This window comes from Microtus oregoni, unplaced genomic scaffold (genome assembly GCF_018167655.1).
Source record: "Microtus oregoni isolate MIOR12 unplaced genomic scaffold, Mior012 000044F_003, whole genome shotgun sequence".
NCBI classification, from domain to species: domain Eukaryota; kingdom Metazoa; phylum Chordata; class Mammalia; order Rodentia; family Cricetidae; genus Microtus; species Microtus oregoni.
This window is the reverse complement of record NW_024543214.1, coordinates 11,645-36,251: the sequence shown is the minus strand read 5'-3', so window position 1 is coordinate 36,251 and position 24,607 is coordinate 11,645. Positions and strand designations below refer to the sequence as shown.

Genomic DNA, 24,607 nt, shown 5'->3' with positions numbered 1-24,607 from the left:
AGGTCCTGAAGGAAATCCTTGATTGATCAGTCAAGTCATTCACACAACAGTGTTTTACATTTCAAATATATGTCACCCGGTGACAGAACTATGCCTCTCTCAAAAAGAAAACTGGAACTTTATGGCATGCCAGGTCTTAAGGTTGGTTGTGACCTGTAATGTCTCCTTGAGCAGCTTGTTAACAGGTCTATTTTTTGATATTTGAGTGGGTCTAGTGATTTTTTTTTTATTTTTCAAGACAGGGTTTCTTTGTAGCTTTGGAGCCTGTCCTAGAACTCACTCTTTTAGATCAGGCTGGCCTTGAACTCACAGAAATTCACCGGCCTCTGCCTCAAGAGTATTGGAATTAAAGGTGTGCACCGCCACCACCCAGCAGTGACTTTTTATTTTTAACTCAGTGATGGCTTCTTTGAAATGGTTTGGAGTCAAATATATGGACAATCCTGATAAACAATGTATACCTGGGCATTCTAAACTCTACCAGCCCTCATTAGCATAGACTCACAGTTTGGGTGTTTTAGACGCATTTCTCCCTCTGATAAATTCTACTTTGTGAGAGTTAATTATTTTTTAAGCATTGGTCAATCTATTGTATCACCAATTCTACTCTTCTCCATTATGACACAGTAGTGGAGAGCTACACGACATGTGAGATGCCTTTGATAACGTCCACAAATTTAAATATAGATTCAGATTATATTTAAAGCTTAAATGCAAAGTGCTCGATATCGAGAAGATACTGAAGAAATGAGGCTTCTCTGAGTTTGGCAACTTGTTTCCATGAATGCAGGAACCCTGTTGAAGTTGACTAGGAAGGTGTTTGTACACGCAGCTTTCCGCTCCCAATACTCTAAGGAAGTGAAGCCACAGAGCAAAGTTATTCAGAGGCCTGCCCCTAGGTCCAGGAGTTAGCAGGGACCATGAGGGACTTCACAATACAGGCAATATGGCGGCGGGTTCCCACCCAGGCCCATGGAGGTAACAACATAGTGTTTTCCGCACCTCGCCCTCTACTCCTCCCCATCAGGAGACAGCGTTCCCACACTCACCATGTTGTGCTTCTCCATTTTCCCAAAGTTCTCAGCTCATCGTCTCCCTGCAACAGCAACTGCACCCGAGAACAGGAATCCACTGGCGCCAGCTCCTCTTCAAAGCCAAGACTGAAGGCGGCTGCCAGGAAGAGACCTGCACTGCTTCTGACTGGCAGGTCACCTGGAGTGCTGATTGGCTAGTGAGTCCTGACTGGCTACAGCACCGCCCATGGGATACAGTGTGCTTAAAGAGACAGAATACTGGCTCCTCTCCATTCCATTCACCCCAACAGAGAACTTCTCCAGATCTAAGAATACATGCATTTAATAGCACTGGCCCCTGGCTACTAAGCAATCAATGTCATCTTCTTGCACTCCTTGGAACTTTCCCTTTTTATTCCAGCACACTGTGTGACTTTTACGGTACACTGTGCTAGTATCTGTCCCACAGATGTAAGGATGCCTAGAATACTAACAACTAAAGAGAGTTTTAAAGTTACAAAATGAAATATTTGTTCTGTGGCTTCACTCTGAGGTCAGATGAACTGGAGGTACTTTTTACATGGTTTTCACAGGGATTTCACACAACAGAAAAGAGAAAAGCAGGAACCAGGTCTCAATCAAGATGATTGGTCTTTTCCCCATCGGAAAGCTGGATGATGACTCCATTGTTTATGGGTTTTATTCCTGAAATTCGAAGCAAACTCCAGGCAAATGAATAATAATAAAAAGGGTAGTGTTCATGGAAATTTGAATATGTAGAGAATAATGGAGCTAGAAAGAATGTCTTCATGAGCACTATTGTTAGCCAGCACTTCTTCCTCTATAGTCAGGTGAATAAAATATACAGCTGCAGTATTTAAGATTCTCTACATGACCAAGACAGGTAGAATGATTCTCACCATGGATGTAAAAAGTAGTATTCTTAGAATGTCTCGCAAGCTGTGGTCCACTTAACTTAAGAACAGCTGCATACCAATGGCAATTGAGGAATCCAATAGCTTGCTTCTCAGCCTTTTGTCTAAGATCAAGAGAAGGCTCCAGTAGTTGTTCTGCCCACAAGGATCTGTGACTCAGCTGGTTTTAAGTATTAACCAAAATTACAATGACTAATGCTAGTAAAGGGATGAGTTTGGTAGCCAGTGCCAGAGCACAGAGGCAAAAAAAAAAAAGATTTTTCTTCTTCAAAATACTTTCTACGTGACTGCTGCTGCCAGAATGTAAGATGCTGATTAAAGTTGGGTCATAGTCTTTGTTTTATTCAGTTTTTTGGGTTTTTTCTTTGTTTGTTTTGTTCTGTTTTGTTTTTGTGATTTCAAGACAGGATTTTTCTGTGTATTTGTAGAACTCATTCTGTAGTCCAGACTGGTCTCAAATGTAGAGAATCCCACTACCTCTGCTCATGAGTGATGGTGTTAAAACTGTTCACAGACATGGGTGGCGGAGATGGCTCACTGGTTAAGTGTGCAGAAACACCAAGAAGCTTAAGGTGGGACCTATCATCTCAAATTATACAGATTAATGGAGGATTTTCTCATTTCAAAAACCTTTAAGTAAAATCTCTCTCAGATATAATCAATTCTTTGTGTATTGGATGATCCCAGAGGTAGTCATTTTTACTACCAAAAATAGCCAGACATTTCAACAGCCAAGACAGAAGAAATGATAAAAAAAAAAAAACCTTGCCTGCAGTAGGCACAAAGAGCTTGGGAGTTGTTATCAAAACAGTGTTTTTCCTCAACAAATAAAACATGGAGATTTTACTTAGGGAGTCTGAATATGCTCATGCAATGTTCTCCCTTTCCTTAAGCATGCTCAGTTAACAAATCCACTTATCACAGTGTAATAGCAAAGACATTTAGGGATATTCTAACCTCAATATTATGTAGGAACAAATGTATATTAGACAAATGATGGAAAGAAATGTCTCTGGCATGTTCATACTGTACCATTAAGGTCTCGCTTGAAAATCAAGAGGATGACACTGTGAAAAGTCGACTATCAATCTTGATGCTTATTCTAAAAGATAACTTTGCCAACACCATAATTTTCACAAACACAAAAGAAGGGGACACAAAACCAGAAAACTTCAAGGAAAAGTTACCTAACAGCCCTATATACAATGCTTCTGGAGGAACAGTTATGATGATCTCTATTAATCTCAGAGAAAGCTGTTTTTGCTCTGAGCAGTCTGACTAGGCAGAAGGCCACAGCTGCTATATAGTCTACAAACAAAAAAATTACACAACCCAGGAAAAGAAGAAACCTGAATAACATACCCAGGTACAGGAAGACAATTATCACATGTACTCACTCATAGGTGGTTTTCAAACATAAAGCAAAGAAATCCAGCCTACAAACCACAAATTCAGAGAACTTAGCCAACAATATGGATGCGAAGAGTGCCTTACATAGATCTAATCTAAATGGGAATTAGAAAGTAGAAAAAGACAAGATCTCCTGAGTAAATTAGGAGCATGAGGATCTTAGAGGACGACTGAAGGGGGGAGGGGAGAGACAGGAAGAGGAGCAGAGAAAAATGTAGAGCTCAATAAATATCAATCAAAAATATGCAAGCACATGCCATTAATTCAATTCACTGAGAAAAACTTGGGGGCTGGAGAGATGGCTCAGTGGTTAAGAGCATTGCCTGCTCTTCCAAAGGTCCTGAGTTCAATTCCCAGCAACCACATGGTGGCTCACAACCATCTGTAAAGAGGTCTGGCACCCTCTTCTGGCCTTCAGGCATACAGACAGAATATTGTATACATAATAAATAAATAAATATTAAAAAAAAAGAAAAACTGAACATTTGACAGTGGGTCACAGAAATTACTTGGTACAAGTGAGAAGTGTTAAGTCTGGACCTTAGCCTCCAGCCCCTGGCATCCATCCCAGCCCCTCTGGTCTGGGAATTGCATTATCCTGGACTCTAAATCCCAGCATTCCAGGTCCTGACCTGTCCCTGTGGAGAGGTCGGGACCACTCCCACAGTGCCTTTAGGTGGGTTCCTAGAGGAGAAACACATTGTTCTGGGTTTGCATGGGCTCCCCGTTGTCCTGTCTCCCCCACATGTGCTCAGCCACCGGAGAGCACTGTATTTAATAAAATAATGGGCATTTTGATTTTGTTTCATTTCACTTAATTGGACTTCTTTGTGCTGGCAGAGCTGCGCCTTCTTGGGTTTTTTTCTTAACAAGAAAGAAACAGAGAACACACAGCGAACACTCTTCGGAGTTTATTAGAAGGGGTGTGCACAGGCCTCAGAAGTCAGTGTGTAGAGAGAGGGAGGAAGATGGCTCATCCAGCTTTTAAAATGGGCCTAGAGCCGGGCAGTGGTGGCACACGCCTTTAATCCCAGCACTCGGGAGGCAGAGACAGGCGGATCTCTGTGAGTTCGAGGCCATTCTGGTCTACAAGAGCTAGTTCCAGGACAGGAACAAAAAAGCTATGGAGAAACGCTGTCTCGAAACCCTCCCTCCCCCCCCCAAAAAAGCTGCCTAGTGTATGCACACAGGAGTTTGATATGGATACTACATATGCAAAAGAAAACTAAAGAAGATCATGGGAATCCAAACTGGAAAGGAAAACGTTGAGCTTTTGCTATTCACAGATGATATGATAGTATACATAAGTGATGCCAGAAACTCTATCAGGGAATTCCTACAACCCATAAATAACTTAAGTAAGGTGACAGGAAACAAGATGAGCTCAAAAAATGAGTAGCCCTCCTATATACAAATAATATAGAAGAGCCGGGCGATGGTGGCACACGCCCTTAATCCCAGCACTCAGTAGGCAGAGGCAGCTGGATCTCTGTGAGTTCGAGACCAGCCTGGTCTACAGAGCTAGTTCCAGGACAGGCTCCAAAGCCACAGAGAAAGCATGTCTCAAAAAAAAACCCCAAAAACAAAAACAACAACAACAACAACAAACAAATAATAAAGATGCTGAGAAAGAAATCAGAGGAGCATCACCATTTACAATAGCCACAAATAATTTAAAACATTTCAACATGATTCTTCACAGACCTTGAAAGCACACTACTCAAATTCAAATCAGAAAACAAAACAGTGTAAAATAAAACACCAAAGATAACCAAAATATCCTGTACAGTAATGGAACTTCTGGAAGTATCACCATTCTTAACATAAACCTGGATTATAGAGCTACAGTAATGAAAACAGATTGTATTGGCATAGAAGTAGACAGGTTGACCAATGGAATCAAAACAAAGGTTCAGATATGAATCCACAGACCTATGAACACCTGATTTTTTTTAAAGATTTATTTATTTATTAAGTATACAGGCCAGAAGAGGGCACCAGATCTCATTACAGGTGGTTGTGAGCCACCATGTGGTTGCTGGGGATTGAACTCAGGACCTTTGGAAGAACAGGCAGTGCTCTTAACCACTGAGCCATCTCTCCAGCCCTGAACACTTAATTTTTGACAAAGAAGCTAAAACTATACAATGGAAAAATGAAAGCATCTTCAACAAATGGTGCTGGAATAAGTGGATATCAAAATGAAAAAGAATGCAAGTAGATCCATATCTCTCCCCATGCACAAACTCAAGTCCAAATGGATTAAATAACTCAATACGGATCTGGCCACGGTGAATACAGTAGAGGAGAAAGTGGGAAGTTATCCCAGCCTGCGGGATACGAACGGGGGTCCCTGATAAACCTAGTGGAGAGGAATGAAAGGAGACAAGAGACATGAGAAATGACAGCAAGACAGGATTTTTTGATCAAGCCATTCTGTTTATTCTTTCTCAGATGCTATTATATAGCAAACAGGCAAAGGGGGAAGGGAAGGGTGTCAGGAAACTCAGGTTTGCTGGAATTCATGTCTGGAGACATCCCTAGCTGATAAGTATATACTGAGGGTCTGTGATTGTTGACTAACCAAGGAAAATGCTAATAGGTTCCAGAGCCTGGTGCCTGCAGGTCTCTGCTAGGAGATAAGATACCAGGTTGATTTCCTGGACCCTGCAGAGGGGATAGAGGTAGATATTTTTCTTAATTTGTGAGCTTAAGATGGCTGTAACAAAAACGCAGATCTCAAATTACAGGCCTTTGCTTCTGGCAAGAAGTAGCCTTCAGAGCATGGGCATAGGAAACTACTGTCTAAATATAGCATCAATTGCACAGACACTGAGAGTACCAATAAACAAACGGGACCTTCTGAAACTGAGAAAATTCTGTAATGCAAAGGACACAGTCAATAAGATAAAAAGGCATCACAATGAATGGGTAAAGATCTTCCCAACCCCAGAGCAGACAAAAGACTGATCTCCAAAATATATAAACTACTCAAGATATTAGACATCAAATTCCAAATATTCCAAATAAAAGTAGGATACAAATCTAAATAGAGAAATTTCAACAGCAGAATCTCAAGAGTCTAAGAGACACTTAAGGAAATGTTCCACATCCTTAGTAATCATGAAAATGTAAATCAAAATGACTCTGAGATAGCATCTTAGAATAGTAAGAATGGCTAAGATTTAAAGCACCAGTGATAACTTATGTTCCTACATGACTTTGAGGTAAGAATGCCCCCAAAATATCTCTGTTTTTACAATGTGATCATGTTCAGAAGTGGATTTGTTAAGTGAGCATGCTTAAAGAAAGAGAGAACATTACATGAGCATGTTCAGACTCCCTAAGTAAAATCCCCATGCTTCCTTTGTTGAGGAAAAACACTGTTTTTTTTTTTTTTCGAGACAGGGTTTCTCTGTGGCTTTGGAGCCTGTCCTGGAACACGCTCTGTAGACCAGGCTGGTCTCGAACTCACAGAGATCCGCCTGCCTCTGTCTCCCGAGTGCTGGGATTAAAGGCGTGCGCCACCACTGCCCGGCGAAAAACAGTGTTTTGAAAATAACTCCCATGCACTTTGTGCCTCCTGCAGGCAAGTATATTTTCTCATTTCTTCTCTCTTGGCTGTTGAGATCGTGATTTTGGGTAGTAAAACTGACTACCTCTGGGATTACCTAAAAATTGATTATGCCTGAGAGAGATTTTACTTAACGGTTTTTAAATGGGAAAACCTCCATTAATCTGTATAATTTGAGATGATAGGACCACCTTTAGCTGCTTGGTGGCAGTGCTCACTTTCAACACCATGACAATCATCTTCTTTCGTGACCTTAAAATTCTCTTCAGCTCTTAATATTTTTCCCTCTGGGACAGGAAATCACTCCACCAACCTAGATAAGCACAGTGCATAGTACAAGCCAGCTAGCCACATTGTGTCCTGGAGGAAAAAGGGAAAGTTCCTATGGAGTACATGATTGTGACATTGTCAGCCAGGCGATGGTGGCGCACGCCTTTAATCCCAGTACTCGGGAAGCAGAGGCAGGTGGATCTCTGTGAGTTTGAGACCAGCCTGGTCTACAAGAGCTAGTTCCAGGACAGGCTCCAAAGCCACGGAGAAACCCTGTCTGGAAAAAACAAAAAACAAAAAAAACAAAAAAAAAAAAGATTGTGACATTGTCTGCTTTTGTAGCCAAGGGCTAGTGCTATTGAAATGCTTACCTTGGCCTATCTAGAAAAGATCTTTGAATGGGGTGAGAGGAATGGTCAGGAACCACTGTACTGAGTATTTAAGCACACTGTAGCCCTGTGGACAGTGTGCTTGTCATTCAGACTGCACTAGCCAATCAGGCCGTCCAGGTGACCTGCCAGTCAGCAACAGTGCAGGGCTCTTCCGGGAAGCCAAGTTCCAAGTCGGCTTCGCAGAGACGCTGTTTTCAGTGGTTTCGTGTGCTGGAAATTGATGAGCTGAGAGCTTTGGCGACCTGAGGAACCACAACATGGTGAGCGAGGGAATGCTGTCTCCAGATGGGGAGGAGCAGAGGGTGAGGTGCGGGAGACAGCATGGTGCGTCCTCCTGGGATCTGTGTGGGAACCTGCCGCCAGATTCTCTGTGCTGTGAAGTCCCATGTGGTCTTTGTTAATTCTTAGACCTAGGAACAGGCCTCTGTATAACTTTGCTCCTTGGGCTTGATTTGTTTAGAGAATTGGAAGCTGGGCACTGTGTGTACAAATGTTTTTTCTTGTCAACTTCAATATGTCATACTTAGAGAAGCCTAGTTTCTCCAGTATCTTCTTGAAATTGAGCACTTTGCCTTTAACCTTCGCACACAATCTCCATTTGTGTTTAACTATGTGGACGGTATCAAGGCATCTCACCTGTTGGGTAGCGCTGCACTTCTAAGCCGCAACGTAGAAGAGTTTCCAATGCCTTGGAAATAGTTCAGTCTCACAAAGTAGAATTAGCTGAGGGAGGACTGCCTCTAAATCACCCAGAAAATAAATGTGTTTTAATCAGGGCTGTTAGAGATTAGGATGCTAGGGCACACTTTGTTCAACTGGATTGTCCAGATATTTAGCTCCAAACTACTACAGAGAAGCCACCACGCCACCACTGATTTAAAACCAGACACCAGGCACATCCCCATATGAAAAAAAAAAAAAAAAAAAAAAAAAAACCTCTAACAAGCTTTTCAAGGAGGCTCTACAGGTTCCTAACCTACTTTAAGGCCTGATGTCGCTTAACCTTCCAGTTTTCTATTTGAGGAAAACACAGTTTTTCCACATTTGCAATATGCCACCAGGTGACATATACCTATTATCCAGTCAGAAAGTTTTATCATAATTTAGTGTTTTGGTTGTATCTCCACTAACAAAATATTTAACCCCTAAAGCAGTAGTCATTTATAGCAACTCTGGTACCAACATCAAAGGGGAAAACTGGTTTAAAAAATGGTGCAAAAGCTATTCTGGACTATAGAACAACATATCACAGAAGAGAATGAATACAAGTTTTGTGATTTTATATATATGTACTCCAAGAAGTTTATCAGTACTCAAATTATTTTTATTGCTGGATTAGCAATGAATTTTTGGGGATATATTCTCACTGGTCATATAAAATAGATTCGGGGAATATATTAAATTGGATTTCTAGATTAAATGTTTCATTTAAAGAATTATCTACAACAAATTTCATGTTTATGTATGAAAAGTTATCTAACCTTATATGAAAATGTCATGAAGTATTTTTCTACACTATACTAAATGTATTTCCCAAGAGGGAAAAATTAAAATATCTAAAATATACTAGATTAAGATTACAAGACCATTATAGATCTTATAAACATGCATCTGTTTACAGAATTAACCCTATACAAAATGTATTTTTCATTAGAGATCACAAAGAAATGAGTTGGGGACAATCATCCTTACACCACATTATCAACTCACTTTAACCACAAGTGTGTCCTTGGTATGTGAGTAGAAGAAATAGGTTCATTTACTCCTCATCAAATCTTCCACAGATTTACATAAAAGGTGAAAGTGCAGAAATGTGAAATATGTTACATGTATTTTCTTTCTTTCTTTCAAACCACATAGGAGCCTGAAATTACAAAATACTTAACTGGGCTTTAGTTATCTATACAGACTGCATGAATGTGAATTAAGTTCCCAAATTAGCACATCAAATAACAAAACCAGCCACAAAGCAGGCAGAAACATTAAACATTTTATATATGAGTTTTAAATCATTTAATTTCTATAGAACAATTTTATTCACAATATAATATGACAGAAATCACCACAGGATTGATAGACTGATTGCAATAGTATTGTATGCAGCAGCAGCAGCTTTGCATTTTTATAACTATTATTTGTTTATAAAAATTAGGCCTCTCCAGTCATGCTTCCCACATTTTTAGGTTTGCAGTGTAAGTTAACAGGGAATACACATAGTTCAAAGAGAAAATGTCTCATCATTTTGAATGTGGATTATCTCTATGAAAAATGAAATATACTACTAAACCCTGAAACATGCATGTCTAGATTTGCTTTTGTCCAATTTCAGGCCGTTTGCAGTCACATTCTATTTATATAATAGCAAGAGGATCTGTCACAATTGTGGTTGAATGAGCTGCGGTTGTAATGGTGGTGGCAACTGAAGTGGTACCATTGACTCCACCAATTGTCCTGGATTTGTGAGTGGGGCAGGAGCCACAGTGTTCATAGTTTCTACAATTTCTCCATTGGAAAAGAAAAACTGACACTGTTTCAAGGACAGGTTGATGGATTATAGTGGTAGACAGGAACTCCCGATTTTCAAAATCAGGTCTCATCAAAGTTGGCCAAAAGCAGATGGATAAGTTGTCTGCTGTCATTAGGTTTGATTTTATTTTGCTGACTAACCCTGTCCAAATGTGTTTAACCTTTTCAATTTTGTGGAGAACAGCTTTTTTTTTTTTTGTAGTATATGTTTATTTCTTCCTTGACCCAGGGGTAGTTTAATAGAGCACTATTCAATTTCCACTATTCAATTTTGTGATTAGTGTTGTTGTTAAATTATAACATTAAAACATAGTGATCTGATAAAACCCAGGGGGTTATTCCAATTTTGTGTGTGTGTGTGTGTGTGTCAAGGGTTGCCTTGTTACCATGATCGTGGTCCATTTTAGAGAAGATACTACGAGGTGCTGAGAAGAAATTATATTTTGCGCTTGGGTGGAATATTCTGTAGATGTCTGTTGAGTCCATTTAGGTCAAGAAATCTGTTAGTTGTCTCATTTTTCTGTTATGTTTCTGTTTAATTGACCTGTTCATTGGGGAGAGTAGGGTGTTGAAGTCTCCTACTAGTAAGATGTGGGATTTGATGTGCATTTTAAGCTTTAGGAATGTTTCTTTTACATGTGTGGGTGTTCTTATATTCGGGGCATAGATGTTCAGGATTGAGACTTTATCTTAATGCATGGTTCCTGTTATGAATATGAAGTGTCCATCTTTCTGATTGACTTTACTTTGCAGTCTGTTTTGTTCACTATTATGATACCTATACTTGTGTGTTGCTTAGGTCCATATGATTTGAAAAACTTTTCCCAACACTTTACTCTTAGGCAATGTTTGTCTTTGAGGGTTAGGTTTGTTTTCTTTATATAGCAAAGTGATGGATCTTGCTTTCGGATCCATTCTCTAAGATTGTGCCTTTAAAAAATATTTATTTATTTATTATGTATACAATATTCTGTCTGTGTGTATGCCTGCAGGCCAGAAGAGGGCACCAGACCTCATTACAGATGGTTGTGAGCCACCCTGTGGTTGCTGGGAATTGAACTCAGGACCTTTGGAAGAGCAGGCAATGCTCTTAACCTCTGAGCCAACTCTCCAGCCCAGCTTGTGCCTTTTTATAGTCAAATTGGGTCTATTGATAGTAAGAGATATAAATGACCAGTGATTGCTAGTTCCAGCTATGTTTCAGTAGTAGTGTTTGTATGTTTGCCTTCTTTGGTGTTTGCAGATGTAAGGTTATCTGTTGCCTGTGTTTACAGTTAGCTTCCTTGGTAAGTCCCTCTAGTACTTTCTGTATGACTGGACTTGTTAGGATAAGTATTGTTTAAATCTGGTTTTGTCATGGAATACATTGTTTTCTCCATTGATGGTGGCTGAAAGCTTTGCTGGGTATAGTAGTCTGGTTGGAAGCTTTGGTGGGTAGAGTAGTGTCCATGGTCTCTTAGTGTCTTCAGCACATCTGTCCAGGGCCTTCATGCTTTCAAAGTTTCCATGAAGAATTTGGGTGTTATTCTGATATGTCTGCTTTATATTGTACTTGGCCATTATCCTTTGCAGCTCTTAATAGTCTTTCTTCATTTTCTGTTTTGCATTTTGATCATTATATGTTGGGGGTACTTTTTTTGTCCAGTCTATCTGGTATTCCCTAAACTTCTTATACCGTCATAGGTGTATCCTTTTTTGGGTTGGAAACATTTCCTTCTATGATTTTTTTTTTGTTGTTACATATATTTTCTGTGCTTTGGAGTTAGTGTTCTTATCTTTCTTCTATTCCTATTATTCTTAGGTTTGGATTTTTCATGGTGTCCCAGAAATAATGTTTTGTGTAAGGAATTTTTGGATTTATTGTTTTCTTTGACCAATGATTCGATTTCTTCTATAGAATCTTCAGCACCTGAGATTCTCTCTTCTATCTCTTGTATTCTGTTGGTTACACTTCTCGCTGTGGATCCCATTTGTTTACCCAGATTTTCCATATACAACATTCCCTTTGTCTGTGGTTTCTTTATTGCTTCTATTTCAGTCTTCAAGTCTAGATTTGCTTGTTTCAATCAAATATTGATTTTTTTTTCTTGGTTTCTTGGGTTTCTTTGAGAAATTTATTTATTTATTTATTTATTTATTATGGACACACTATTCTGTTTGCATATATGTCTGTAGGACAGAAGAGGACACCAGCCCTCATTACAGATGGTTGTGAGCCACCATGTGGTTGCTGGGAATCGAACTCGGGTCCTTTGGAAGAGCAGGCAATGCTCTTAACCTCTGAGCCATCTCTCCAGCCCCTTTGAGAAATTTATTGATGTCTTCCATTCTTTTGCTTATGTTTTCCTCAATTTCTTTAAGGGGATTTTCATTTCCTCATCATCCTCACAAAGTTACACTAGAAATCATTTTCTTTCTTTTTTTTTTTTTTTTTGGTTTTTTTGAGACAGGGTTTTACTGTGGTTTTGGAGCCTGTCCTGGAACTAGCTCTTGTAGACCAGGCTGGTCTCGAACTCACAGAGATCCGCCTGCCTCTGCCTGGGATTAAAGGCGAGCGCCACCACCCAGTTTGTTTTTGAGACCTGTTCTTGGCCTACTCTGTGTTTCAGAAAGCCACACCTCTGAGGTGTGTCTTTGCCCTCTGTCTTGGCCTGCTCTTTTGGTCTGCTCTCCTGGGTCACTCTCTTGGTCCAGTCTGTGCATTTAATTTAATGAACATTTCCCAGAAAAGATCATGTTTCTCTCCTTGCTGGCCTTTCAATTTCCTATAAACCTTCAGTAAAAAAGGCTTTTCAAGATGAAATTCCTCATTGTATGTGATGAGTCTCAATATCCTTAACTAATTTTCTGACTTTTATGTCTACTGTGTTGTAGTTGGAATTAATCAGCCAACTTCCCACTTACACTGAAATGCTTTTATCATCATTATAGGCTTGATCTGTAAATCACAGAAAATAAAGAAGAAACAGTTGCTGTTCAGGGCTAAGGAGTTTTGTAGCCTGTAGTTTTAATTGTTTTGTTTGCTTGTCTGAGTAACCTTTGATGTGTGGCTCCAAATTCCTCAAAGTAAAATGAGGGGGGCTTCATTCATGGCTTTGTTTTTATGTTGTTGGATGATGACCCTGAATGTAGGCTTTTTAAATGTCAAGCATATGCTGCTGTGCTCAGCTTCTTACATATCTTAAATTTTATATTTGACAGAGGGTTTCATTCTGATCCCCAGGATGCCATGTATTCATGACATTAATACTGCCTGAGCATCCTGAGTCAGTGAATTGCCGGTGCATGAACTTCTTCCTGCTTGATTAGCTTGCTTTTAATTTTTCACTCAATTTGACTATTTTATGGGTCTGCATGGATATGTACCATATGGGTACTTGGTCATCAGAGTGATCAAAGCTTCTCAGAAATCCTGAACTTAGAATAATAAATAATTGTGGTCCCCATGTAAGTACTGACAATTGTGCCCACCTCTTTCAAGACCAGGAAGAGCTCAGTAGTACTCAGCCATATTTCCAGAACTATGTTAATTTGTTATGCCCAACATTTATATTGCTAATGTTTTCATCTCTCCATTTATAATTATTTTAAACATAAAGTACCTTTTCATAAAATGTTTGTGGTATTGCAGTTTAAAATAGGACACTTCAGCTGTCTGGAAGATGAACACAGAACTGGAGTGAATGTATAATTCTTTGTAGGAACTTCAGTACACAGCTCTAAATTCTTTCTGTGTGATTTGTTTATTTCACTGATTTTTTAAGGTTTATTTAATTATTATATATATACAATGTTCTGCCTATATGTCTGCCTGCAGGCCAGAAGAGGGCACCAGATCTCATTGCAGATGGTTGTGAGCCACCATATGGTTGCTGGGAACTGAACCCAGGACCTCTGCAAGAAGGATCAGTGCTCCAAACTGCCAAGCCATCTTTACAGCCCTGTTTCACTGATTTTTGCAATGGAGACAGGGTCTTAATGTGTACTTCCACCTGTCCTGGACATGATTTCATAGACTTGGCTGGCACTCATCTCAGAGACAAATCTACACACCTCTGCTTTATGAGTGTTTTGCTTAAAGGCATGAGTCAACATACCCAGTTTGTCCACCGTATTTTTTTCTATTTTGTAATTAGTATTTCTTCATACAATTTTCTTCATACAATTTTTCTGCGTGATTCCTGTTGATCCGTTTCCTTGACTATCTTTATTAATAGACAGTTCTTTTGTTGGTGATATCCCATTCAAAGGGTACAAAAATAACAGACATGACTCTTCTATTCAATTTCCTTCTAAAGTGTCTGCTTCGGAGCTGGAGAGATGGCTCAGAGGTTAAGAGCATTGCCTGTTCTTCCAAATGGTACTGAGTTCAATTCCCAGCAACAACATGGTGGATCACAACCATCTGTAATGAGGTCTGGTGCCCTCTTCTGGCCTGCAGGCATACACATAGACAGAATGTTGTATACATAATAAGTAAATAAATATTTTTTTTAAAAAAAGTGTCTGTCTCTGTCATGGAATAATAGTGGGGAACATCAGAATTTTATGACTATAGTGTTAAAGAAGTATGCATTTACAATGTTGTCACCATCATGCTTCTCTTATACACATGAATGTAATATTTTAGAGGGCAGTGACCTATGATGATGTGCATATCAGCTTCAGTCAGGAAGAGTGGAATTTGCTGGATCCTGCCCAGAAGAATCTCTACAAAGATGTGATGCTGGAGACCTACAGGAACCTCGCTACTATAGGTGAAACTAAATTTCCTTCATGATTCAAAATAAGGGGATAATTTTTTCTTGGTTAATGATGTTCTTCTGTAATTTTATTTAGAAAGAATAAGAATTAGTTGAATAGAGCAGACATAGTTCTAAGGGTCCCTTCATATAACAGCTTAAATACTGCACAATTTTCAATAATATAACATACATTTACTGGCATTATATTTTAGGATGTAATTGGGAAGACCCTAACAGTGAAGAGCATTGTCAATTTTCTAGAAGACCTGAAAGGTAATTTTCATATACAAGCAGATAACAATGTGCCTCTGATGAAATTTTTATGTGTCTTAAAAGTTTTAGTTTAAAGCAATACTGATAACATGTACAGTTTTATCAAATTCTCACAAATCCCTATTTCATATATGTGAATTGCATTTGAATGACATTCTTTTAAGAAAGAAGTCAAGAAAACAATAGCTAAAAAGATAACATCTTTTGAGGCATAGCACCATGAGAGCTTTGTTGTAGATCTGCAAATAAATTTCTTTCTTGCTACTCATAATACAAAAGTATACACATTGAAGAGATTATAAGTATATCTGTAAAACTTTGTACTAAGCCAATAGCCCATAGTAAATCTTTTATTACTTGTAATTTCTTGTGACTGTACTAACTTTAGTGAGAGAAGCAGTTAGAGCTGAGTCAAGTGGCAGTTGTTTTCGAGTAACCTTGATATCTATACCACAAGATTGTGAGGAACAGCAGGTCAAACCCTGAGAATTCAATGTGGAAATCTCTTATTTGTAATTCTTCTTTACTATGGATACCATACATTGCTCTTGATACAAGTGTATTAGCACAGGGATATGGAGAGATGTAGGATACTACTCTCTAAGAACAATTAGATAACTGGTAGTCCCCATGTTGAGTATACTTGTTGAATTTTAATTAAGTATACAAGTAACTGGTTTTCCACCCTCATTGTTAATACATGAACAAATTCAAACTGCAAAAAAGCCCTATAAGTTCTAGAAATGTGCAAATAATTCTGAGTGTTCTAGTCCACATAGCATATGCAATATGATTCACAGTATAGGAGAAGTTATGAAAATAAAAGCTCTGGGTTTATCCAGTTCTCTTCATATATATATATATATATATATATATATATATATATATATTATCATATAGAAAAAAGATTCTGGATTCTGTGAAGGTATAAAGGTAAGCCATAAAAGAAAGGAATTGACCATTGGAGGTATCTTCCAAGTGGCAAAACAGTGCCTAATTAAAGAGCAAAACATGAGTTTAGACACAGTTATAAAAACTTAGTATCTGAATCCTCTTTATAATTGGAACATATTATAAAATTAATTCATACAAATGTGTAGCCACAACAGCGTATTGAATATGGTGAAGTTTTTATATGTGCCAATTATCTTTGCAGGATTGAAAGAATTCAAGCTGGAGAAAAACTTTCAGTAGATATTCAATGTTCTGAAGCCTTCACACATGCCAGTCACCTTAAATGGAATGAAAGAACACATACTGGAGAGAAATCCCATGAATGTAATCAGTGTGGGAATGCCTTTGCAGCTCAGAGTCATCTTCAAAACCATAAAAGAACACACACTGGAGAGAAACCCTATGAATGTAATCAGTGTGGTAAGGCCTTTGCAGTTCAGAGTTATGTTCAAATCCATAAAAGAACACATACTGGAGAGAAACCCTATCAATGTAATCAGTGTGGTAAGGCCTTTGCATGGTACACTGGTCTTCAATACCATGGAAGAACACACACTGGAGAGAAACCATATGAATGTAATCAGTGTGGTAAGGCCTTTGCAGGTCAGAGTAATGTTCAAATCCATAAAAGAACACATACTGGAGAGAAACCCTATCAATGTAATCAGTGTGGTAAGGCCTTTGCATGGCACACTGCTCTTCAATACCATGAAAGAACACATACTGGAGAGAAACCCTATGAATGTAATCAGTGTGGTAAGGCCTTTGCTCAACACAGTAATCTTCAAACACATAAAAGATCACATACTGGAGAGAAACCATATGATTGTAATTATTGTGGTAAGACATTTGTAGATCAGAGTAATCTTCAAAACCATAAAAGAACACATACTGGAGAGAAACCCTATGAATGTAATCAGTGTGGTAAGACCTTTGCTCGGTATAATACTCTTAAATCCCATGGAAGAACACATACTGGAGATAAACCCTGTAAATGTAGTCAGTGTGGTAAGGCCTTTGCCCAACACAGTAGTCTTCAAAAACATAAAAGAACACATTCTGGAGAGAAACCATATGAATGTAATCAGTGTGGTAAGGCATTTTCAGCTTTAAGTAATCTTAAAAGGCATAAAAGATCTCACCCTAGGTAGGAACTCTTTGAATGTAATCAGTGGGGTAAGAGCTTTGCACAGCACAGTGATCTTCAAAAACATAAACAAATCTACAAAAGAGAGAAACTCCATGGATGTATTCAGTGTAGTAATGCCTTTGCAGTAATCTTCAAAGGCTTAAAAGTAAAAGAAATAGTATTAATGAAATCACTGTGATAAAGCCCTTTCATGTCTTATTCATCTTCAAATGCAGGAATGTACACATACAGAAGAATAACCATGAATTGGATCTGTGTGGTAAATGCTTTGTCACAATAATCTCCAAATACATTAAACCATTCAGGATAGAAACTGTGAATTTGATGAATGTAGACTTCAAAAACATTACAAAAATCATACTCCAGTGAAACTCTATGAATAAATTCAATGTGATATTTTGTAATTTATACAGGAGTAAAACTTTTTGTGTGTAATCAATCTGATAAAGCTTTTGCAAATTACAATATCCTTTGGATACCTGAAGAACAACCCGAGGGCTTATTCTAAATTGTTTTTCAAGATCCTAAGCCTATACATTTACAGTCAGATAACTAACAGCATTCATTCTGTAGAAAAAAAGCTGATAGTGTCAATAATCTGTTCAATATGATAACACTTTAGTTTATTTGCACCAGCAAACTAATGGAAAAAACATATTATTTGGAGTTATGAAGTCCTACAGGCAGGAAAATCAGCCAGTCAAAGAATCACACCCTGTAATTGAAATGAGATCCAAGAGAAAACACTTTGTCCCTGAATCTAGAGCTAGTTATAAGAACATCACCCTAAAACAGAGCCAAAAAGTTAAAAAGAGCCAGTGAAGGAAACACACTTTGGCTCTCAAACCAGAGCCAAAGAAACACACTCTTCCCTTGTTCAAATGAGCACCAAAGCAACCAATCTCTGAGCACAAAATCCAGCCCAACTCTCTGGTTGTTCAAGCAGAGGGATTGAAATCTGACCAGTTCCCACCTTCAAAATCTCCTTAGAAGAGATCTGGTTTTAAGAAACCCTATATGAAGCCGGGCGATGGTCGCGCACGCCTTTAATCCCAGCACTTGGGAGGCAGAGGCAGGCGGATCTCTGTGAGTTCGATGCCAGGTTGGTCTAGAAGAGCTAGTTCCAGGACAGGAACCAAAAAAAAAAAAAAGCTACAGACAAACCCTGTCTCGAAAAAATATAAAAAAATATTTTAATTGTTTTTATGTGGGGTGTGTGTGTGTGTGTGTGTGTGTGTGTGAGAGAGAGAGAGAGAGAGAGAGAGAGAGAGAGAGAGAGAGAGAGAGAATGAGAGAGAGAATTTTTGGATTGATATTTTGTATCTTTAGAAAATTAAGACTTTGGGCCGGGTGGTGGTGGCGCACGCCTTTAATCCCAGCACTTGGGAGGCAGAGGCAGGCGAATCTCTGTGAGTTCAAGACCAGCCTGGTCTACAAGAGCTAGTTCCAGGATAGGCTCCAAAACCACAGAGAAACCCTGTCTCGAAAAAAAAAATTAAGACTTTGGGTCTTCTTATACCAGGAATTACAGCAAACTTTTAAAAATCTGATCTTAGTCTTGGGAATGAATATTTCTTAGTCACCTCACCATGACTTAGTGCTATAAATGTTTAAATTCTATTTAGAACACTTTTAAGTCTGCAATAGGAAAGAAGTCATGAAGAAATTCCTATTCATGAAAAAATTTTAATGACATTAAACATCACCGATTTCTTCAGCTTCATGAAAAAATATTTTTTATCATAGCATTGAAAGAAGTAAATTACATACCACGTTCAGTCAAGACAGATGGAGGAGATCATTGTATTGTGGTTTCTATTTTAAAGTATTTGAGGGAGTCACTAACGTGTGCTGTATATGTGGCAAATCCATTAGTGAAGTTTATTTTGTAGACCTTATATTACTTCTATGACTTTAGTTTATCTTCTATTCTGTCTGTACCTAGTGATAGGTATTTTTCTACTGTAATGTATATAATGGAGCCTCCATCATATAATTTTTCCCATTGGTTATTTAAATACCAGGCCATGTTTGATCATGATTTACTCATAAGGGTGGTGGTTTGTGTTTCTGGTTTTGATTTTCATCTTTTCACAAATTCCCTTGAGATTTTGTTATTTGTTGTTCATCTTACCTTGGATGTCAGTAATGACTCAGGGATACATTTGAACTCAGGATGCTCATTTGTCTTCTGCTTGAGTACTAGTCCAGAGGTAGATGATGAACTTCCAATGTGCTGGGTTTTCAAGAGAATTTAACAATGTATATGTTAAAATGACTAACAAAAGAAATTATAAGAAACATTAAATAATTCATGTGTGTATTAAAAGATTTTCATTTATCTGATATGGATGTACTAATGTATGAGAATCAGCAAACAACTGTGTATCTAATACCACAGCTTGATGTTCTATAGAAATTGAGGATAGGTTTCTAGTCTTACACACAACAGTCCTTTCCCCCTGAGCCATTTCAGTGGTGCTCAATTTCAATTTGAGGAAATATTACAACAAGCAAATTTGTTCGTTTTGAGGACTATGCATTTATTTATAACACTCTTAGAACCAAAATTATACACCAGAAAATTGCCACATTTAGTAAAGTTCATTGCTGCTATGTCTGACCTGGGTTCTATCTCTGCGTTATGCACCATACTTCAACAAATTTTCTCATATTTCTTCACTTCACAAGAAGTGCCATTGAGGTCATGTGCAGTCAAATAACTCCAAAGGTTTAATCACGAGAACTCACAAAGCAGAAGTAGATCATAGACCCCTGTTGGTTTTCCTGTCAGTGCTACATACACATCATGGCACGGGTGTATTCACACAGTCACACTTCAAACATTTATAAATGGGTGTAATTAACAATGCAAAGAAAATAACCTGTTATTGAGAACATATGAAATGATTTGGTCATTTAAATTATAGAATTTTGCGAAAAGTTACTATCCATCAAAACAATGATGCTCCTTTTTAAATCTTATTTTATTATTTTTTTCTCTGACTCAATGATAAGTCCTTTAGAAACACATATTTCAACTGGACTTACAGGTGTATGGCTATAATTATAGCACACCAGAGTGTTGGTGGGCCTGATCATAGTGAGGCCAGCTTCTTCCCCATCATAAATTCATGCCATCCATGGCTATGAGGAAGTATCCTGTCTCAAAAATTCTAAAAGAAAGAGCCTATCTCAAATAATATAACCTTTTGCTAATAAAATCTGGCTGGACTCAGACTGATTTCAACCAACTTTTTAGTATCTTTACTCACATAAAAAAAAACTGATAACAATAACATAAGCATTATAGATATTCCATTCACATTCAATCCATTTTATCTTTTGACAACCATCTAGAGGGCATTTATATGCTAAGACACAGAAGGAACAGTGGGACACCTTCACCTTCCACATTATAATGACATATGTGGTAACTGGACAGTTGTCTCAAAGTACTGCTCCTCTTGGGTACCCGAGTTTGGTTTATAGCCCCACAACCCAGGTACCAGTGGTGATAAAAAGGTGGTGTCTAATGCTCTGTCTGGAGTTACAGACAGCTGTGGGTACGTAGTATCAATGTTAGGCCCTGTGGATGAGTATCCAGTGTTCTAAATGCTGAGTCTTCAGCCTCATGAGCATGTCATTAATAATAGTGAGGTGGGAAAGGCTGATATAATAAGTTTATCTTTTCATCACCCTTCATGACCCAGAAGAACTAAAGATTGATAGTCCCAGAATCTAACTTAGACTTGGTTCTTTTAGAATTTTTGATCATTATGCATGATCAAAAAGATAGTTTTGCTCTGTAAATCTCCATCTGCCTAAGTGGTTAGATGTGCCTTTTTCTTTGTTGTTGTTGTTAGTTTTCTGTTTTGTTCTGTTTTTCAAGACAGGATTTCTCTGTAGCTTTAGATCCTGTCCTGATCTAGCTCTTATAGACCAGGCTGGCCTTGAAGTCACAGAGATCCACCTGCCTCTGCTTCCAAAGTGCTGGGAGTAAAGGCATGTGCAACCACTGCCTAGGTCCTCTTGTTCCTTTTTAAATTGTTCAGAGTATAACCTTGGGTCTGAACACAAAAGAGACTTAAAAATGACATTTTATATGGTATGCAAAATTTTTTTTCCAGGCTGGCTCCTCTTTTAAAAATTAACCACCCCAGGTGCATGCAGTTTTTAAAGAGATTTTTTTTATTAAACTTAATTTTGTGGAATAATTTATCCAGAGGAAGGTGCATTAATTTTAGAACATAAGTATCTCCAGTTTGTAGAATAATGTTTCTGAATCAAAAGTTCTTATTTTGGATCAAGTTCCCTTGATCCCACTCCATTGTTCCCCAGGGGAATGACCTTGTTCTCATGATTAAACCAACTAAATTTTTAGATTAAACAAATCATTCACCACTTAGTCATACAATTAAAAATTTGAGTCATATGGTCAACTTTCCATTTCAGTAATAGAAAAAGGATTTGTGTGTGGAGCATGATTTTTGCCTTCATACCATAATAGGTGGAATAGTTTACTGTGTACACTATAGGGGAAACACTGAAGTCAAACAGTTGTGGAGTCACCATTATGAAAGAAGACATGATTGTAGATGGATATGTGATTTTATTTTTTCCCAACATGTATTGATCCATGTCATGTAAATGAAGTCAGACCAGATTTCTGTATACATTGTGGGAAGATTTATTGAGCCAAAGAATATGGAATTTGCGAGAAGGAACTCTCATACAGATGTGTTCAACCTTGCTGTCATTGTTCCATCCATTCGCTGTAACTGCATGTGTCAGCTGACAGGTCTCAGCAGCTGACGGTACACATGAGCACAGGCTGAAGTAATAGCTTATTACTGCCGTTCCCTCAGTGCAGGGATTATTTTAACTTTTGGAAAGTCAATAGAGCTATGTTTTTTTAATTATATATTTTTTTAAAAAAACAATTGTGAGTTTTAATTTTTAAATTTGAATTCCTTTAAATTTATCCTTGCTCTAATCTCTTATTTCTTTCTGTCCCCCATTGTTTCCAGGTCATTAAGAATTTCTTTCTTGTGTTTACAAGTTATGTTGATTATTTATTTCTGTTTAGAGCAATGCCTCCTGTAGAGTAGGCTTGCCTTACACTATGCAGTTGAGAATTTTATTGAACTCACTATCCTTCTGCTCCCCAGCACCGGATAGAAAGTCCTTCAACTGCTTCAACACTGTGCCTCATCTGGTCAGTTAGAAAAAAATATATACCAGTAAATGAGTGCCCCCTTGTGTAAGAACTGAATTTAAAGGTCAACTTTAAACCATGTGCAGTCCAAGCACAAAAAGTTATAGACAGAAAGGAGCACAAATATTTCCATCTTTTGAAAGTAGTACACTTTAGAAATAAGTAGTTAAGATGATTGCTTGATGCATGGCCCTAATTAGTATTGTTAATAAAATCCCAGAGAAGATATTGGGGAACAGCTGTCAGAAGAGAGAAGCAACCAGCAGTCAAATTCACTTTCTACCTCTCCAAATCATCAGACCAAATGGGGGATGAGATCCTGTCTCCACCCACCTTATATTCCTGTCTTTATCTCCCAAATGCTAGAATTAATAGCATGAACCACTTTCTGTCAGATCCTGTCATCCAATAGTGGTTACCTCCAGCCTCTAATCTCCAGGCAAGCTTTATTTATTAGAACAAACACAAAATATATTGTAATTGATAAATGTTCTGACTTGTCATTTCTAGATTACACAGACCAGGGACTTGAGAGTTTAGGTAAAGAATGGAACTTATTATGGAACCAAATTTCAGAAGGTCCACTAGTGTGAACAAAATAGACCTGGATAAAATGCTGTGAGCCTGCCTAAAAGAACTCTTATATTACAGGTTTAAGATGAACATTTTGAGAGAAAATGTATGGCTAAAACTTGTGCTCTAATATGAATCTTTCAACTCTAGGGCACATGGCCATAAAACCTATTTCAACTTTTTTTTAAAAAAAATATTTATTTATTTATTTATTTATTTATTTATTTGCTATGTATACAATATTCTGTCTGTGTTTATGTCTGCTGGCCAGAAGAGGGCATCAGACCTCATTACAAATGGTTGTGAGCCACCATGTGGTTGCCGGGAATTGAACTCAGGACCTTTGGAAGAGCAGGCAATGCTCTTAACCACCGAGCCATCTCTCCAGCCCCCCTATTTCAACTTTTTAAAATAAGTTTTTGGAGATAACAATTGCCTAGTTTCCCTCTGCTTCATCCTTCTTCTAAGCCCTTCCATAGCTTCTTCATTGTTTTCTAATTCATGGCCTCTTTTTGCTTTAACAGAAGTTACTGTTTAAATATGACCTTTGTTTGGCATCAGGATTTAGGAGTTACTATGCAGAGGATATTCTGCACTGAACATTGAGTGTGTAGTAGATTATGCACACAAGGAACACTGTATCTTGAAAAATAACAGGAAGTGCACTGAGAGACTGACAAGAGTTTCTACTAAAATACAAACTTTCTTGATGAGACTCCTGTCTTCCCCTAGGGTCTAAGGCCATAGCTGGAAAGCCTGTGCAGTCTAATCATTTGATCTCTGCTCATCTAGTAGGGGAGCTGCTATTTTCCTGAGGCCCAGAAGGGTGATTGTAAGAGGCACCATTGGGAAGTAGATTTTGGTATTCTTGCTTTCTCCTCTTATGGTGCTCTAGTTATGATGCTCTGGGGGAAATGTGAGGGAGACCATAAGTCATGCCATGGTAAGTAGTGGTGCATTGCCTTCTGAACAGGAAAAGCAGGTTGGCTGAGCTGCCAGATCTGGGAGTTTGATGGCTCATAAGACAGTGTGGTTCTGTTCATTCATGTGCTGATCATGCACCCTGGACTCTAAACATTCTTGCGTGTGGATTTGGGAAATAGTGTAAAGAGACATAGAACGAAGACTGCAGTATAAGATAGTGACAAAGAATACATTCTTATTTTCATCTAAAAGATTCTACACTCAGTATTATGTAATGGAGAAAACAAACAGTGAAAATAATGCACGTTCCACAATTTAACAATGAATCTGAATGTGACATGAGATTGTGTAATATCATGGGAAATAGACTCTGATAGCAGGAGGTTGGGATTTCCCACAGATATCAACTAAAATTAAGTGACATCATGTTGTATTGTTAGAGTTGATGAAAATTACACATATTTAGTGTGTGTATTCTGGAGCTTTTGGACATACACCCCCATGGCCAGCACCTTTACCATAGGAAACACAGTGACTTGTAATGCCTAGACATTCTCTTTATATTCCTGTGTTTATGTGTCTTCATAATATACAGAGTACTCATAAAATGACATAAATTACTGTAGATCACAGCAATCTCCTCAGCATAT

At 38.2% G+C, this 24,607-nt stretch overlaps 1 pseudogene; it reads left to right on the top strand.

Moving 5' to 3' along the window:
• Positions 1–7,846: 7,846 nt before the first annotated feature.
• LOC121434606 lies at positions 7,847–17,159 on the top strand (annotated as a pseudogene).
• The last annotated feature ends 7,448 nt before the right edge of the window (positions 17,160–24,607 follow it).